Below are 15,830 nucleotides of genomic sequence, written 5' to 3'. Positions count from 1 at the left end.
AATCATCTTGAAATACAACCAACATATGTTAAACTATGTTAACCCATTTAACATAACAATTTTGTGTCAAATTAAAACAATATATTTAACATCAGTATTAAAAGAGCAAATCACAGATGATGAATTCTCACTGGACATATTATGTACTGCACATAAAGTAATCAGACTGTGTACTAACAGTATGATAAAAACTTGTTTTTTTCTTGTCAGTTCCTGTACACAAAAGTCAGGGGGAAAAAGACCAATTTTCAAAAACCTGCATGCACATAAATGTCATGAATCTTTTCAAAATTTCTACAGATAACAATATCTGTTGTGTAATTTGTGGATTAGAATTTAGAAGTCAAGGACTGTTCATCTGTATTTTATATAAGTGTCAGATGCAAAAAGCCAGTCACTGAATGAATTTTATGATGATAATGATGATGATGATCACAGTGCTGAAAAACTAGGAAGTTAGCATTTTCAGTGATGCCAATTATCCAGATTTTAATAGTCTTAATAATGTGTCTCTTTGATGCTTTGATAAGAGATAGTCCCATAGGGCTAGAATTTTTTTAAAGTGTTTGTGTTTGGCAAATGTTGCACTGAGGCCACACAAAATTAACTCTGAAGATTTGACTAAATATTTGACGCCTTCATGAGCAGTCTTCAAGAAGAAATTCTGAGGCCATTTCAATTTTATCTCAATCAAATATCCTCTGACTGTTCCCTTAGCATATTTCATATAGGTTGTAGTCAAGTTACAAAGAGAATAATTGAAATCAACAGTAATAGAATAATTTTGTTTTAGGAAAATATTTCAACTGCGTCTTGTCCTCTTCCTGCACATCTTTTATTTGTTCTTAATTTGAGTGTGATGAACTGCAAGTATTTTTGCTGCTAATGCTTCCTGAGGAATGGTCGTATCTGCCAAAATAAAATGAAATTCAGCTGCTTAATGGGGTTTCTCTTTGTAGATATTTTAAGTGAACACATTGTCAGTAGACTCAAACGAGCTTTATTTAATCTAGAATGTGTGAGGGCAAGAATGTGTGAGGAAAGAAGATCAAACTGGCGAGACAGTCTGTAGAGTCAGAAAAACCTACTTTTCTCCATGACTCTTCTTAGAAAGTCAGTGAAGTGTAGTATCTAAGAGCGGAAGTGGATCTTCTGGGCTTGACTGCCGATTCCATTGTTGGACATGCTGTGTAACACTTGGCAAGTTACTGCACTTATCTGTGCCTTCATTTCTGCAACTGAGAAATGGAGATGATGATTAGATCTACTTTACAGGTTTGGGATAAGGATGAAGTGAGTACTAGTTCTGAGTAAGTGAGTAATAAACATACATTACCGATATTCTCATTACTTACAAAGAAATGCTCTTTTCCATAAATATAAATGATCCTTTCTACTTTCTAAAGGAACTTCCCAATTGTACTGCCATTGGTAGGCAGCTTGTATTTTTCAAAAGTATCCACAGTAATATCCTGCATGCCTTTCTAAAACTTTGCAACTTCTCAATCAAACGATGGAGTCTAATACCTACCTTAAGCATTGGCTGGTTTTAATGACTCATTATAATGAATAGAATATAGAATGTGGCAAGAGAGTCACTGTGTGACCTCTGAGGCTGGTCATAGAAGGTGGTAGAGTTTCTGTCCCTCTTTCCCTCCCAGTTCTTTCTGTGTCTCCAGATGTTTACCCTGGGAAGCCAGCCCCCATGCCATGAAGAAGCCCAGGCCACCCAGAGAGACCGTATGTAGTTGTTCCAGCTGACTGTCCCAGGTAGGGACTCACTGCCCCCCAGACATGTGAGTGAGTAAGGCTTCTGATAATCTCAGCATTACAGCTGATGCCAGTGGAGCTGAGAGGAGCTTTCCTTACCAAAGCCTGCCCAAATTGCAGATTAATGAATAAAATAAATGGTATTGTTTTAAGCCACACATTTTTGTGATGATGTGTTATACAGCAGAAGAGTAGGCAATGTATGGTAAATTAGAAAGTGCCTGCAAAAATATAAGGGGTTGTGATGTTAATTTTATGTGTTGTAAAACTTGACTGGGCCCAAGGATGCCCAGATAGCTGGTGACATACTATTTCTGGGGGTGTCCGTGACGGTGTGTCTGGAAGAGATTAACATTTAAATCAGAAGATTCACCTTACCTGTGCTGGTAGACGTGATCCCATCCTGAATAGAACAAAAAGGCAGAGGAAGAACACATTTAATCTCTGGGCTTGAGCTAGTACATGCATCTTCTGCCCTTGAACATCGGTGCTCCTGGTTCTTGCTGCTTCAGATTGGATTTGCATCATTAGCTCCCCTGGTTCCCTGGCCTTCACGCTCAGACTGGAACCACACCGCTGGCTTTCTTGTTTCTCCAGCGTGCAGACAGCTGGTCTTAGGACTTCACAGCCTCCATAACTGTATAATCCAATTTCTATAATAAATTTCCTCTTACATATCTCTCTGGGTACCCTCTTGGTTCTCCGGTGGAGAACCCTAATACACTGAATAATGCTTAAGTCTATCCAGGCATAAGTAATGATAAAGTTTAAATAAAGAGATGAAAATAAAAATATGGCAGACATCTGTACTTGAATCAGTAGGATAGAGATCCGGTTTGGGAGTCTGACATCTCTGGTTTTAAATCCTATCTCCAGTCTTACCTCGTGGGGGAAATTAGTGCATGTAATTTTTCCTTTTTTGCTTAAGTTTCCTTGGGACTGTGGGTAGAAATAGAAAATGATAAGGATAAAAACAGGTAAGAAATAGAGTAAAATCTTGATACATGTCAGCTATTGTTTTCATTTGTTCACCTGACAATATTTTTAGCAAGTGTCCTCTATGTTTCAGGCACTTCTGTAGCCCCTGAGAATACACTAGCAGATACCTTTACTCCCACTTGGAGCTCAGAATTGCTACACAAAGACCCATTGTTTTGCTTTTATGTATCAATGTTGACCTGTTATTACCTTATACTGTTTGAGTTTTTCTAGTGTGTGAACTAATTCCCTAACTCTTGTTTAACCTTCTCACTATCACCTCCTTCCCATTATGGAGCCCCTTAATAATGATATGTTCAGAAAGCAAATCTGAGCATATATTTTAATCAAATCCTTAGCCACTCCTCCATCACCTTCAGTAAACTTCTATGTATAACTCTTTCTGATTTCATTACTACAAGATCTGTTCATTCTGTTTTCTATTGATGCATTTGAGAAATATTATTGAACTCCTATCAGACACTGTGGCATTGTGGACATACTGGGAATCATTAGTGAGCAAGACAGAATAGCCCCTGCCCTCATGGGACTTACATCCTATCTAGGACAATTAGAGAAGCTATAATAATTCTATTATGATTAAAGGTGATCTGGGAGGACAATATATGGGGAACAAAAGAGTTCAGTGTTTCTGGGGAAAATGTGTTCATTTTGAGACTTGGAGTATTAGTAGAAGTGAGCTGGCTTCATCTGCCAATACCTGTCTTAGTCCGCTGAGGAAGCTATAACAAAATGCATTAGATTGGATGGCTCATATACAACAGGAATTTATTTTTCACAATGCTGGAGACTAGAAGCCCAAGAATAGTGTGCCAGCATGATTGGGTGATGGCCCTCTTTCTGGTTCATAGCCAGCACCTGCTCACTCTGTCTTTGCATGATGGAAGGGGCTACTGATCTCTCCATAACCTCTTTCATAAGGCACTAATTCCATTCATGAGTCTTCTACCCTCTGGATAGCATTTCCCAAAGGCCCATCGACAAATCACCTTTAGGAGTTAGGATTTCAACATGAATTTTGGGGAAACACAGACATTCAGATCATAGCATAATCATTTTATAAATTGCTCTCCAGCAAGGCCAAAGAGCTTGTAGCATTGAGCTTTCTCAGGTTTCCAAGTTACTGCATGGCTCATTCTTCTCTGTATAATTTACCCCACCTCCATTTTATCTTGACCAGTGTCTACCCTTTCAATTCCCCATTCACCTCTCGTAGCTAAATTCATGTCTTCTACCTGATCTTGTACACATTGCATTAATAAACACATTGCATATTGCCATATGGGCTGGAATGAGTTACATTAATCTCTCTATTATTCTGTTGTGTTTTCCTAAAGGGTAGGATCCATTTTTTTTTAAATTTATTTTTCTTTGTGCTTTTGGTACTGTCTCTGGAACACGGTATGCTCTCATTTGAAATGTTTAAATGAGGGTATCCTGGGTGGCTCAGTCTGTTAAGCGTCCAACTTTTGGTTTAAGCTCAGGTCATGATCTCAGGGTCATGAGATTGAGCCCCACATAGGACCCCACCCTGGGCATGGAGCCCACTTAAGATTCTCTCTCTCCCTCTGCCCCTCTAGCCCTGCCCTCCCCCCAACTTGTGAGCACATGCCCTCTCTCTCTCTAAAAAATAAAATGTTTTTAAATGAATAACTGTTTAATTCTCTAAAATTAAATTTAATGCCAAATAGCCAAATTGTGTTTGTCTTTCTCATAAGTGATTCACTTAAGTTCCCTATAGAATGTAACAATGGTAAAAGAAACACTTGGCAACACCCTTTATAACACAGAAGTACATTAACTCATAGACTCAGAGGTAGTCATTTATGATCTATTTTCTTTTCATAGCAATGGTGCTTAGAAATAAAAGATGGTGAAAATAACCTTCTAAAGCAAAATCATACCAAACATTTGGTTTTGGAATGAAACATGTATAAGGGAAATTGACTAGCTGGAAAAACTGGTATTTCATTGATTGTGCTATCAAAATAAGTGTTTTTTTGAGGGTACTAGAAGGGAAGGAAATCACTTTCCTTAATGTGGTCTTGTCAGGATTTTCTATAAGTATTATTCATGTTTTCCCAGTTTAAGGTGGCAGGGGAGTTAGGGAAGGAAAGGTCAAAATCACAAAATCTGCTACAATTTGATTTGCAATTATTTTTTTTTTAAATTTGCCAACTGTTCACATTTTTCTGTGAACTTTTTTATAAAGGAAAAATACAATTTTTCACAGCTGTCATTGGATAATTTGATTTACTAGTGCCACTGAATAATAAGCAACTAGATTCACACTGAGTGTTCTATTGCAATTAGTATTTTAGTGAAAATGGCCTCTATCTGGGTCCTGGACACCCCACTGCCTGCTGACATGGCCATTTCAAGCTCTTCAGGGTTGATTATGGTTTGCTGTCTCCCACAGCATTTTTTTAAGACTTTATTTTTTCTAGAGTAGTTTTAGATTCATAGCAAATTTAATAGGAAGGTATGGAAATTTCCTATATACTTCCTGCCCCCACACAAACACAGCCTCCCCTTTTCTCAGTATACAACACCAGAGTGGTACATTTGTTATAACTGATGAACCCACATCAACACATCATTATCACCCAAATGCCATAGTTCACATTAGGATTCACTCTTGGTGTTGTACATTTTGTGGCTTTGCACAAATGTATAATGCCATATATCCATTGTTATGATATCATACAGAGTAATTTCACTGACTTAAATATCTTCTGTGATCCACCTATTCATCTCTTACTTTCTTCCACAACCACTGACAACCACTGATTTTTTTTTTTTTATCTCCTCAATTTCGCCTTTTCCAGAATGCCATGTAGTTGGAATCATATAATTGGAATCATTGTCAGATTGGCTTCTTTCACTTGGTAATATGTACTTAAGTTTCTTCCATGTCTTTCCATGGTTTGATAGCTCACTTATTTTTAGTACTGACTAATATTTCATTTTCTTGATTTACCAGAATTTCATTGACTGAAGCATATCTTGGTTGTTTCCAGGTTTTGAGAGTTATGAATAAACCTGTTATAAATATGCATGTGGAGGTTTTGTGTGGACATAAGTTTTCAACTCCTCCGGATAAATACCAAGAGGCATGATTGCTGGAGTGTATGTTAAGAGTATGTTTAGTTCTAGGGCGCCTGGGTGGCTCAGTTGGTTAAGCAACTGCCTTCAGCTCAGGTCATGATCCTGGGGTCCTGGGATTGAGTCCCGCATCGGGCTCCCTGCTCGGTGAGGAGCCTGCTTCTCCCTCTGACCCTCCCCTCTCTCATGTACTCTCTCTCTCAAATAAATACATCTTTTTTTTTTTTAAGAGTATGTTTAGTTCTATAAGAAACCATCAAACTGTCTTCCAAATTGGCTGTACCATTTTGTGTCCCCCACCCCAGCAATGAATGAACGTTCTGCTTACTCAAAGCCTTACCATTATTTGGTGTTTTCAGTGTTCTGGATTTTGGCTGTTCTAACAGATGTGTAGTGGTATTTCATTGCCATTTTAACTTACATTTACCTAATGAAATGAAAATGAAATTGTTCACTGGCTCTAAAATTTGTGATGGAAATAATATAATAATTACAAAAGAAAATTATAAAAATACAGGAAGGGTTGAAGATTTGAATTAATGTTAGTAATTTAAACGATCAATTTGACAACGATATGTTCATGCATCATCCTCATGCCCATTTTAACCTAAGGAAACTGAGACTTAAAGAAGTTATTTAACTTGATCCATGATCACAGTGATTAAGGGGACAAAACTGAGATTGGGAACTCCTTCTGACTCTAGATCTTAATCCCTGAAACTCTTAACCCTCACACCATATGGAATCTTAGAGGACAGTACTTGTTTATATTTTTTACTTTATCCATTCAGCATCTAGTTTAGAACTTGGCAGTAAACTCTTACTTGGCTGAACCACATTAAAAGAACCTAAACTCTTCATACCTATGAAAAGTTTCAGTTCCCATCCTATATTAATCTAAATAAAAACAAGAAAATATCAAAAAATTAATGGATTTTTTTTCCTTTCCAATTTTAACCTTTATTTTTTTAACCTGATGGTACCTTTTTTAAATTTATTTTTTATTAATAATATATAATGTGTTATTTGTTTCAGGGGTACAGGTCTGTGATTCATCAGTTTTACACAATTCATAGCACTCACCCTGGTACATACCCTCCCCAATGTCTATCACCCAGCTACCCCATCCCTCCCACCCCCTTCCCTTCCAGTAACCCTCAGTTTGTTTCCAAAGATTTAGTCTTTTATGGTTTGTCTCCTCTCTGGTTTTGTCTTGTTTCATTTTTTCCTCTCTTCCCCTATGATCCTCTGCCTTGTTTCTCAGATTCCTCATACCAGTGAGATCATATGATAATTGTCTTTCTCTGATTGACTTATTTTGCTTAGCATAATACCCTCTAGTTCCATTTATTATTCTTATTGGTCTTTCTTTTCTTGTCACATATTTTTAACTTCAGTAAGATTTTGAGTAACACTAAGGTTTGAAGAGTGAATCCTTGTTTTGTGGATTACTCTTAATGCAACACTTCTAATATTCCATCTCTAAGTAGGATATTTGCTATAGAGTTTCATTGTATACTTTTTATTGGTGTAAGTCATTTGCCTTCAAAAAATTATTTATAAGAGTTTTGTTGTTTTAATCATAAATGAGTGTTAAATCATAGAACAAGTCTCTATAGTTATTGAAATGACATAATTTTCTTTTTTAATGTATTACTACCATTAAGTGCATTGTCATATTACCTAATATTTAACAAACTTTGCGTCATTGGGATAAATTCTAAGTGGAATGGGAGCAAATTCTACTCTTTGGCAACCTCAGTTGTATAACTGTAGGGAATTAATCTCCTTCCACCTTCTATTCAAATTTTCTTTCTCCTTGCAGTACCCCTGGAAGAACTTTGGGGGGTATCAAAGTTGTGCTGTTTAACACCTTGGGCTTTTACCTACACCCGCGTCATTGCTCTCCTTCAGGTTGCAGGTCCCAATACTGAAATCTTTTGTGAGATTTCAGATTCATTTCAGCCCCTGTGGACTGTCTGTACTATCTCAACTTCCTGCTGTTCCTGCTGCCTTCACACTCATGGCCTTCTCTCCCTTTTTCTTGATCCCAGACCAGCCCTTGATGACTTTTGCCACTTTTCGTTCACCACTGTCACTTCACTGCACCATCAGGGCTTTTCCTTCCTTTTTGCCCCTTGTGAGCCAGTCAGTATACCCACAGCCACCAGATGGTGCTTCCTATTCCTCTCTGTACCTCTGAAACAAATAATACATTATATGTTAAAAAAAAAAAAGAAGAAGATAGTAGGAAGGGAAAAGTGAAGGGGGGGAAATTGGGAGGGGGAGACGAACCATGAGAGACGATGGACTCAGAAACAAACTGAGGGTTCTAGAGGGGAGGGGGGTGGGGGGATGGGTTAGCCTGGTTATGGGTATTAAAGACGGCACGTACTGCATTGAGCACTGGGTGTTATATGCAGACAATGAATCATGGAACACTACATCAAAAACTAATGATGTAATGTATGGTGATTAACATAACATAATAAAAAAAAGAAAAAAAAAACAAGGTCTTAATTGTCTTCTGTTGATAAATAGCTTTCCCTTCTCTGTATTATGGTCTTTGGTTGGAATTCCACCCAATAAACATCTTGGGTTCCCAAGAATTAAAGGCCTTTTAGTGCCTGTACTCTTCCCTTTCTCTAGAGATACGTGAAAGTCTTCAGGGTCTCTGGGTCATGGGTGGGTTCAAGTAGTTTCCTCAGAGCATCAGGTGCTACTGTCTAATTTGCGGATTGCTTCCTCTCCCCTGCCTACTTGTGATTTCTTCTTCACCCAACTGCATCCACATAAGTTTATCAAACAGGCTTATACTAAGTGTGTATATAAAGTACGAGTTCTTTCCAGAGGGTCCACTTATCTATATAATTTTTGTATATCAATGGATGCTTCCTGGCTGAGGAAAAAGTGTTATCTAACTCAAACTGCCAGGCATATTGAATTCATATTCTACTCTGGTAGGATTGTGTGTGTGTCTTTGTGTGTGTGTGTCAGAGAGAGAGAATGAGAGAGATCTTGTATCTATCTATATCTGTCTATATATAGAGAGAGGGAGGGAGACAGAGAGAGATGGAGGAAATACATGGCAGCAACAGGAATAGTGGAACATACAACTCATTCTTGTGTAAATATATATATATGTGTGCATATATAATATTATATACAGATATATATAATATTATATATATGTTAAATATATATGTACTAAAATGTTAATTCTTTAAGTCAGAAGCTCTCAACTGGGGATGATTTTACCTGCCCCCTTCCTCACTGCTCCTCGCCACCCCCCAGGACATTTAGCAATATCCAGAGACATTTTTTATTTTGTGACTGGAAGAGGGTGATATTGGCATCAAGTAGGTAGAGCTTTGGGATACTGCTAAACATCCTATGAAACACAGGACAGCCCTCAGGTCAAAAAGTTACCCAGTCGAAAATGCCCATAGCACCAGGGTTGAACAACCCTACCTAAGTGGATTGTTGACGTTCTTACACCTTCTTAGAGTTTTGTATTCCTCAAATAATTATTGAAAAATTAAGGACATCCTAAGATGTGTGTATGGTTCCTACTCTGACAGAGCTTATTATCTGGAATATGACAGACTTCTCAGTAATTCAGTGTTATTAAAGTAAAGGGAGCTCCAAGTGGAAAAATAAAGGAGAAAATATTTGAGTCCTAAACAAGAGTTAAGTAGTACTTTTTCATTCATTCTTTAAATCATTATTTTACGGCAAAACCTCATTAAGGCAATGTTGTTTTATTCTATAAGCATGATTCAAAGAAAATTGTACTCCTTAGAGAACTAAATGTAATACTGTTAGCTAATAAATAGATGCAATAATCCAAACCACTTCTCCCTGTTCATCTTCCCCTCCCCCCTCCACCATCCCATGCCTTTGTCCTTCGAGTTTGGAATGAGTGTTTTAGTCTTAATACAAAGAAAATAAACAAATTTTAGTTTCAGAAAGTATGCTCTTTGTGAATATAAGTTACAAGATTTTCTGTTACTTGTTTTTCTCCTTTATCTTCAGGGAAATTCTCTCTCTCTCTCTCTCTCTCTCTCTAGTTCTCTCTAGATCTTACAATGTCATTAACATCTGTTTACATTGAAATTAAATAAAAGGCATCTGCAGAGATAAAGATACCCTGATATGTTTTCAAACTTTATGACTTTCCCCCTAGTATTTGATCTTCATAATGTGCACTTTCTGCTATGATCCAATTAATCTTAAACACGATACCAGGCGTGTAGACTGTTTGGTTTTAATTTACTAGGTTATAACTAGTGGTATTTTCTCCTTGGGTATTGCTCTGCACCCATAAATTATTTGGTAGCAATTATCTCTTAAAATGCATTCAAATGCTTTTTAGTTGCTTCTTGAATTCCAAGTAAGTCCTCAGTTAAGATGTTCTTAAAAACTTATCCTAATGTTCTTTTTGTTCCTTTCTCTAACAGAGAGATATATGGATGATTTTATTTTTTTGGCTTGCAGTACATGTAATTTGAGGAGTGTTAAAAGCTACTCTCACCAAAAATAACTCCGTCTATGTACAATTCCATACCTCATTCCTTTGCAAATTAAAAAAAAAATGGGTTTAAACTCCAAAACTCCCTAATAACATTTATAATTTATCAGGTAAGCTATGAAAATCAGAATTTAAATGAATCAAATGTTGAGGGTTGTTGGAAAACTAGTTAGGTACTGTAAATCTTTGATATGTGGGCTGCAGACATTACTTACATAAATGGATGAATCTACAAAGGAGTCAATGCGCTGAAATAGGAAGAACAAAAGGGAGTTTTATCATCAGACAATCTTGTCTTTGAATCTTTAATGTGTCTCTTACAAACCACATTACCATAGCTCCCCCCACTTTTCTCACCTTGACGTGCTTCCCCCAAATGGATGATATTCTTACCCTGAAGTGTTGTTGTGTAGATTAAAAGTAAAGCAATGATAATGATCATGCTACAAATTTTCTGGGTTTTTTACCTGCACTGTCTTATTTAATCCTCACAAACTATTAATGTGTACAAGAAATGAAATTACTGAGAGATTAAGTCGTTTGCCTCTAGTCTACACAGCTATTAAGAGATAGGGTTAGAAACAAATCCAAGTAATGTGGGTCAGAGCCCATGTCTATAACTACTTTCATATATAATATATACTAAGTAAAGAGCAGCTTACAATTACTGAAAAAAAGCTGCTACCTATGTAAGTCATATGTTCAGATTTATAGTGGGAAGATTATTCAATGTAACCCTAACAGCCTGAAATACTGAAGTCAACTTAATCTCTTTTTTCCTGCACATTATAGCTGAATATACTAGAAAATTCTATCCTCAGGTCCCCATCCCCTGCAATTATTCTTTTTTTTTTTTTTTTTAAATTTTTTTTTTTTTTTTAAGATTTTTTTTATTTATTTGAGAGAGAGAGAATGAGAGATAGAGAGCACGAGAGGGAAGAGGGTCAGAGGGAGAAGCAGACTCCCTGCTGAGCAGGGAGCCCGATGCGGGACTCGATCCCGGGACTCCAGGATCATGACCTGAGCCGAAGGCAGTCGCTTAACCAACTGAGCCACCCAGGCGCCCTCCCCTGCAATTATTCTTAACCATGCAATATAACCCAACTAAACCTGTGTTAGAATGAATGCCTAAAGTGAGTCTTGTTCCAGCTTTTCTCTGTGCATTGGGCCTCAGCATTAGTTCCTAAACTAAACTTGCTTTTCTTAATTATCTAAATCAATTGTTTGAATGGTACCATAGCTACTCAATAACAGCACAACTTCACACTTAATTTTAATTAGCTAAGCATAAATTAATTGGGATCTCAATCAAACAGATGGAATATTTATGGTATTGAACCCACACTGGTCCAAATGTTGAAGACCATCACACAAAGCAGTTCGTTCTCTTTTTTTTTTTAACCTCTACTCTTGAAAATAAAAACATTTCTCTATGAAATGCCTAGCAGACATTGTTGATCTACTCTTATTTTAAATAGTGCGTGGATAATGGTACTTAAGCAAGCTTGCAGTAGGTATATACACACCTGTTCACTAGCTTGGTAATATAACAGCCTTATCATTCGAAGTAAATTCAGAGCTGTGAATTTTCAAATAGATAATGAGCCTTGGAATATTTCTGTAAATAATGTAACTGAAAAATGGCAAATGAAAAAATACTATAAAAGCTATCATTAGATGATGCAGAAAATGTCTAACATACAATATCCCGAGAAGCCCTACTGTATGGAATTCATTAAGTTTGGGAATCTACCAAGAACCAGGTTCTGGCCCTCATATTTGCAGTCTCAGCAATTTTATATTTTAGCACCCATGTTTATGTTATAGGGAAGAATTAAATTAACCAATATTGCAGGGATGATATGGTTATTTATTAATTTATAGCGAAAGATCATTCTTACAGGAAGCCAGGTAACTCCAGTGCAGGGGCTGGCAAACTTTTCTATAAAGGCTCAGATAGATAGTAAATATTTTGGACTTTGCAGGCTACATGATCTCTGTTGCAACTACTCAACTCTGCTTTTGCAGTAGGAAATGAATAATACATAAATCAATGAGTAGGGCTGTGTTTCAATAAAACTTTATTTATGAACACTGAAATTTAAATTTCATGTGCTTTCCATATTGTACAAAATAGAATCCTTTTGTTCTTGTTTCCAACCATTTAAAAAAGTAAAAATAATTCTTAGCTCATAGACTGCACAAAAAATTAGGCTGTCCTTATTAATTCGCTGACCCTTGTTCTAATATAAAAATCAACCAATTCACCTATAGGTGAGGAGACCATGGAATTTACTGTTTAAATCTGCACACCAGAATAGAAAGATGCTCTTTAAATAATTACAATTATATATATTTTGAAATATGTTATTATTGTTTTACAGAAATGCTATTTTTATTATAGTAATACTGTTTTGTTACTGTTTATATAGTTATTACAAACTGTGTAATTGTAATGGTAGTCTTTAGAATAGTTTTACTAAAAAAAAGCTTACTTTCTTTTACAAAATTACTTCCATAACAAACGAAAAGTTAACGAAGTAATAAATGTCATCTTTATTTTGATTGGTTGACCAGTAAAATGTAACATATAAGGGTAGATATTCTTGGGGCTAGTCCTGATGTCAGGTCAGTTGCTTAGCCATGTGTGTCTCAAATAAAAGAGCAAGTGGGGCAGGAGGGGCATTATGAAGCCCTTCCCCCATGCCTTCCAGCCGAAGGAGGGAGCAATTCCTAAGTCCTTGTCCAAGAGCTCTTTCATCAGCAAACCATCTGCATGCTGGCCTTAAAAGGTCACTGTTAGTCACTTTGAATCTGGAAAGGATTGGAAAGGGAGAGATGGGTAATTATTATCTCCATTGTTAAAATTTAACCTCATATCAAATTAAGAACTCTATTCACTTCTCATGAGTCTCATACTTTCCTAGATGAGGCCAAGGGAAATGCTGGAAGCACAAAGTGGAGATCCACCAAACCCATTCCAGTGTATTTTATTGCCATCATTAAGAGTAACATATCATTACAAAATGAAATATATGAGATACATGCTAAATAAGGGGGAACATTAAGACAACATTTGCTTGGAACAAAACAAATCTGTTCCCCTTGTCCTAACATACCTTCTGACTTTTCATCTTATAACCTTCTTGAAGTCAGTACTCAAACAGGACTTTGAATGTAAGGCCTGCCCTGACTGCCTCATGTAAAATTGTGCCCCTGTCCCTATACACTATAGACACCTGCAATTCCTCATGCCCCTGTTCCATTCTAGTTTCTTTAATAGCAGTGCGTCCTTCCAACATACATAATTTACTTCTTTATTATGTTTTTTTTGTCTAGCTTTCCAAAATTGAATGTGAATTTCTCAAACTCAGGGACTTTTGATGTTTTGTTCCTTAATGTATTCAAAATATTTAGAATATGTCTGATTTATATAATAAGCCTTAATAAATATTTGGTTAACAACTAAACAATAATAATAATAATTGATGATATTTTTTGAGGAGAGGTTCATATCACTGTCTCAAGAACTTTTAATAAATTCACTTTTCAGTTCTTGTTATAACTCTTTCGAAGTGGAAACTCTTACTATCTTTAGTTTACCAATTAGGAAACCAAGATACAGAGAGGTTCAATAACTTGTCACATCGCTAGTAAGTAGCAGAGCAGGATTTAGACCTTGCAATCTGATTCCAGGGCATGTGTTCTCCACCTTATGACAGCATTTTAGTTAAAAAAAAATTTAGTTGACAATTTTTTTAATTAACAGGTTTAAAGGAAAAGTTATGAAAAAAAATTCAGAAAGAAAAACAAAAGAGACATAAAATATGAGCCGAAAATACGATATAAAAGATAAATCTAGGGTCTAATAACCAACTATAACATTTTTTAAAAGAACATCAAGGGGCATCTGGGTGGCTCAGTCAGTTGAGCATCCAAGTCTTGTTTTTGGCTGAGGGTTGTGAGATTGAGCCTTACATCAGGCTCCATGCTCAGCCCACCAGAGTTGGCCCAAGTTTGTCTCCCTCTGCTCCTCTCCCACTCACGTGCCCTCTCTCCCTCTCTCTCTAAAATGGATAAATAAATCTTTAAAAGAACATCAAAAAATCATAACAAAGAATACAAGGAAAGATATCATGGAATGAATTCTTAAGAGCAGAAGGACCTTTGGGGTGCCTCAGTGGCTCAGTTGGTTAAGTGTCTGCCTTCGGCTCAGGTCGTGATCCCAGGGTCCTGGGATTGAGCCCTGCATCAGACTCTGCTCAGCGGGGAGCCTGCTTCTCCATCTCCCTCTGCCTGCCACTTTGCCTACTTGTGCTCTCTCTCTGTCAAATACGTAAATAAAACTTAAAAAAAAAAAAGAGCAAAGGAACTTTATCTTCAGGTAGAAACAGATTTTTGAATTTCCAACAAAATGAATGAAAAGATTCCATACTTAAACATATCACTGAACTATTTCAGAACCCAGCTAATCAAATGAAAAGATGAGATAAGCTTTTGAGAAAAGAAATATGTCTAAAGGCACAGGAGTCCACTTAGCTTCAGACTTAGCAATTGAGAGTTGCTCCATTGTTTTATTTATTTATTTATTTATTTATTTATTTATTTATTTATTTATTTATTTATTTTATTATGTTATGTTAGTCACCATACATTACATCATTAGTTTTTGATGTAGTGTTCCATGATTCATTGTTTGTGTGTAACACCCAGTGCTCCAAGCAGAATGTGCCCTCTTTAATACCCATCACCAGGCTAACCCATCCCCCCACCCCCTCCCCTCTAGAACCCTCAGTTTGTTTCTCAGAGTCCATAGTCTCTCATGGTTCGTCTCCTCCTCCGATTTCCCCCCCTTCACTTTTCCCTTCCTGCTATCTTCTTCTTCTTCTTCTTTTTTTTTTCTTTTAACATACAATGTATTATTTGTTTCAGAGGTAGAGGTCTGTGATTCAACAATCTTAACAATTCATGGCACTCACCATTGTTTTAAACACCTAAAGTTTGAGGAAAATGTATTTTCCATTTGGAATATGGCATCAAGCAAAATTGTAAACCCCAGTGTGACACAATAAAGACATTTTCAGAATCATAAGTACTCAGTGTATTTACTTCTCATATAAATCATTAAAAGAAGTTAATTATACACTTTAGGCAAAAGAAGGTTTAGTTGGGACAGAGAAAGATTGGGTTAGGAAAACAGTGGATCCAACGTAGGATAGGAAATAAGGGAAGGCCTCAAGTATCTGTTTAAGATAGGGCTAAGAGACACTGGCAGGAATGAAAGCGGAAGGAATAAAAATTAAGGAGCTAAAGATATGCTATTTAAGAGTAAAGCAAGACAATTAGGATCTGAGAAGTGGAGACATGGAAGAAATCCATAGATGAAAGAAAATGTAATCATCAGTGATGAATATTTACATAGTTA

At 36.5% G+C, this 15,830-nt stretch overlaps 2 long non-coding RNA genes across 3 annotated transcripts in view; one reads left to right on the top strand and one right to left on the bottom strand.

The window, feature by feature from the left end:
• Positions 1-512: 512 nt before the first annotated feature.
• LOC118357101 lies at positions 513-1,571 on the bottom strand. Of its 2 annotated transcripts, none has more exons than XR_004820155.1 (3): positions 1,532-1,571; positions 1,089-1,238; positions 513-909 (listed from the first exon to the last, which is right to left on the bottom strand). It is a non-coding gene; the product is annotated as an uncharacterized LOC118357101 (long non-coding RNA). The 2 variants fall into 2 exon arrangements; XR_004820154.1 differs by lacking the exon at positions 1,532-1,571 and adding an exon at positions 1,356-1,510.
• A 105-nt stretch (positions 1,572-1,676) lies between these two features.
• The window catches only part of LOC113910128, a 31,655-nt gene continuing 17,501 nt past the window's right edge, over positions 1,677-15,830 (top strand). The window contains exon 1 of the long non-coding RNA XR_003515924.2: positions 1,677-1,770. This is a non-coding gene — a long non-coding RNA (uncharacterized LOC113910128). The remainder of the gene's footprint in view (positions 1,771-15,830) is intronic.

Source organism: Zalophus californianus, chromosome 6 (genome assembly GCF_009762305.2).
Source record: "Zalophus californianus isolate mZalCal1 chromosome 6, mZalCal1.pri.v2, whole genome shotgun sequence".
In the NCBI taxonomy this organism is placed as follows: Eukaryota; Metazoa; Chordata; class Mammalia; order Carnivora; family Otariidae; genus Zalophus; species Zalophus californianus.
The sequence above is the reverse complement of the archived record's forward strand: the minus strand, read 5'-3'. Positions and strand labels throughout refer to the sequence as shown.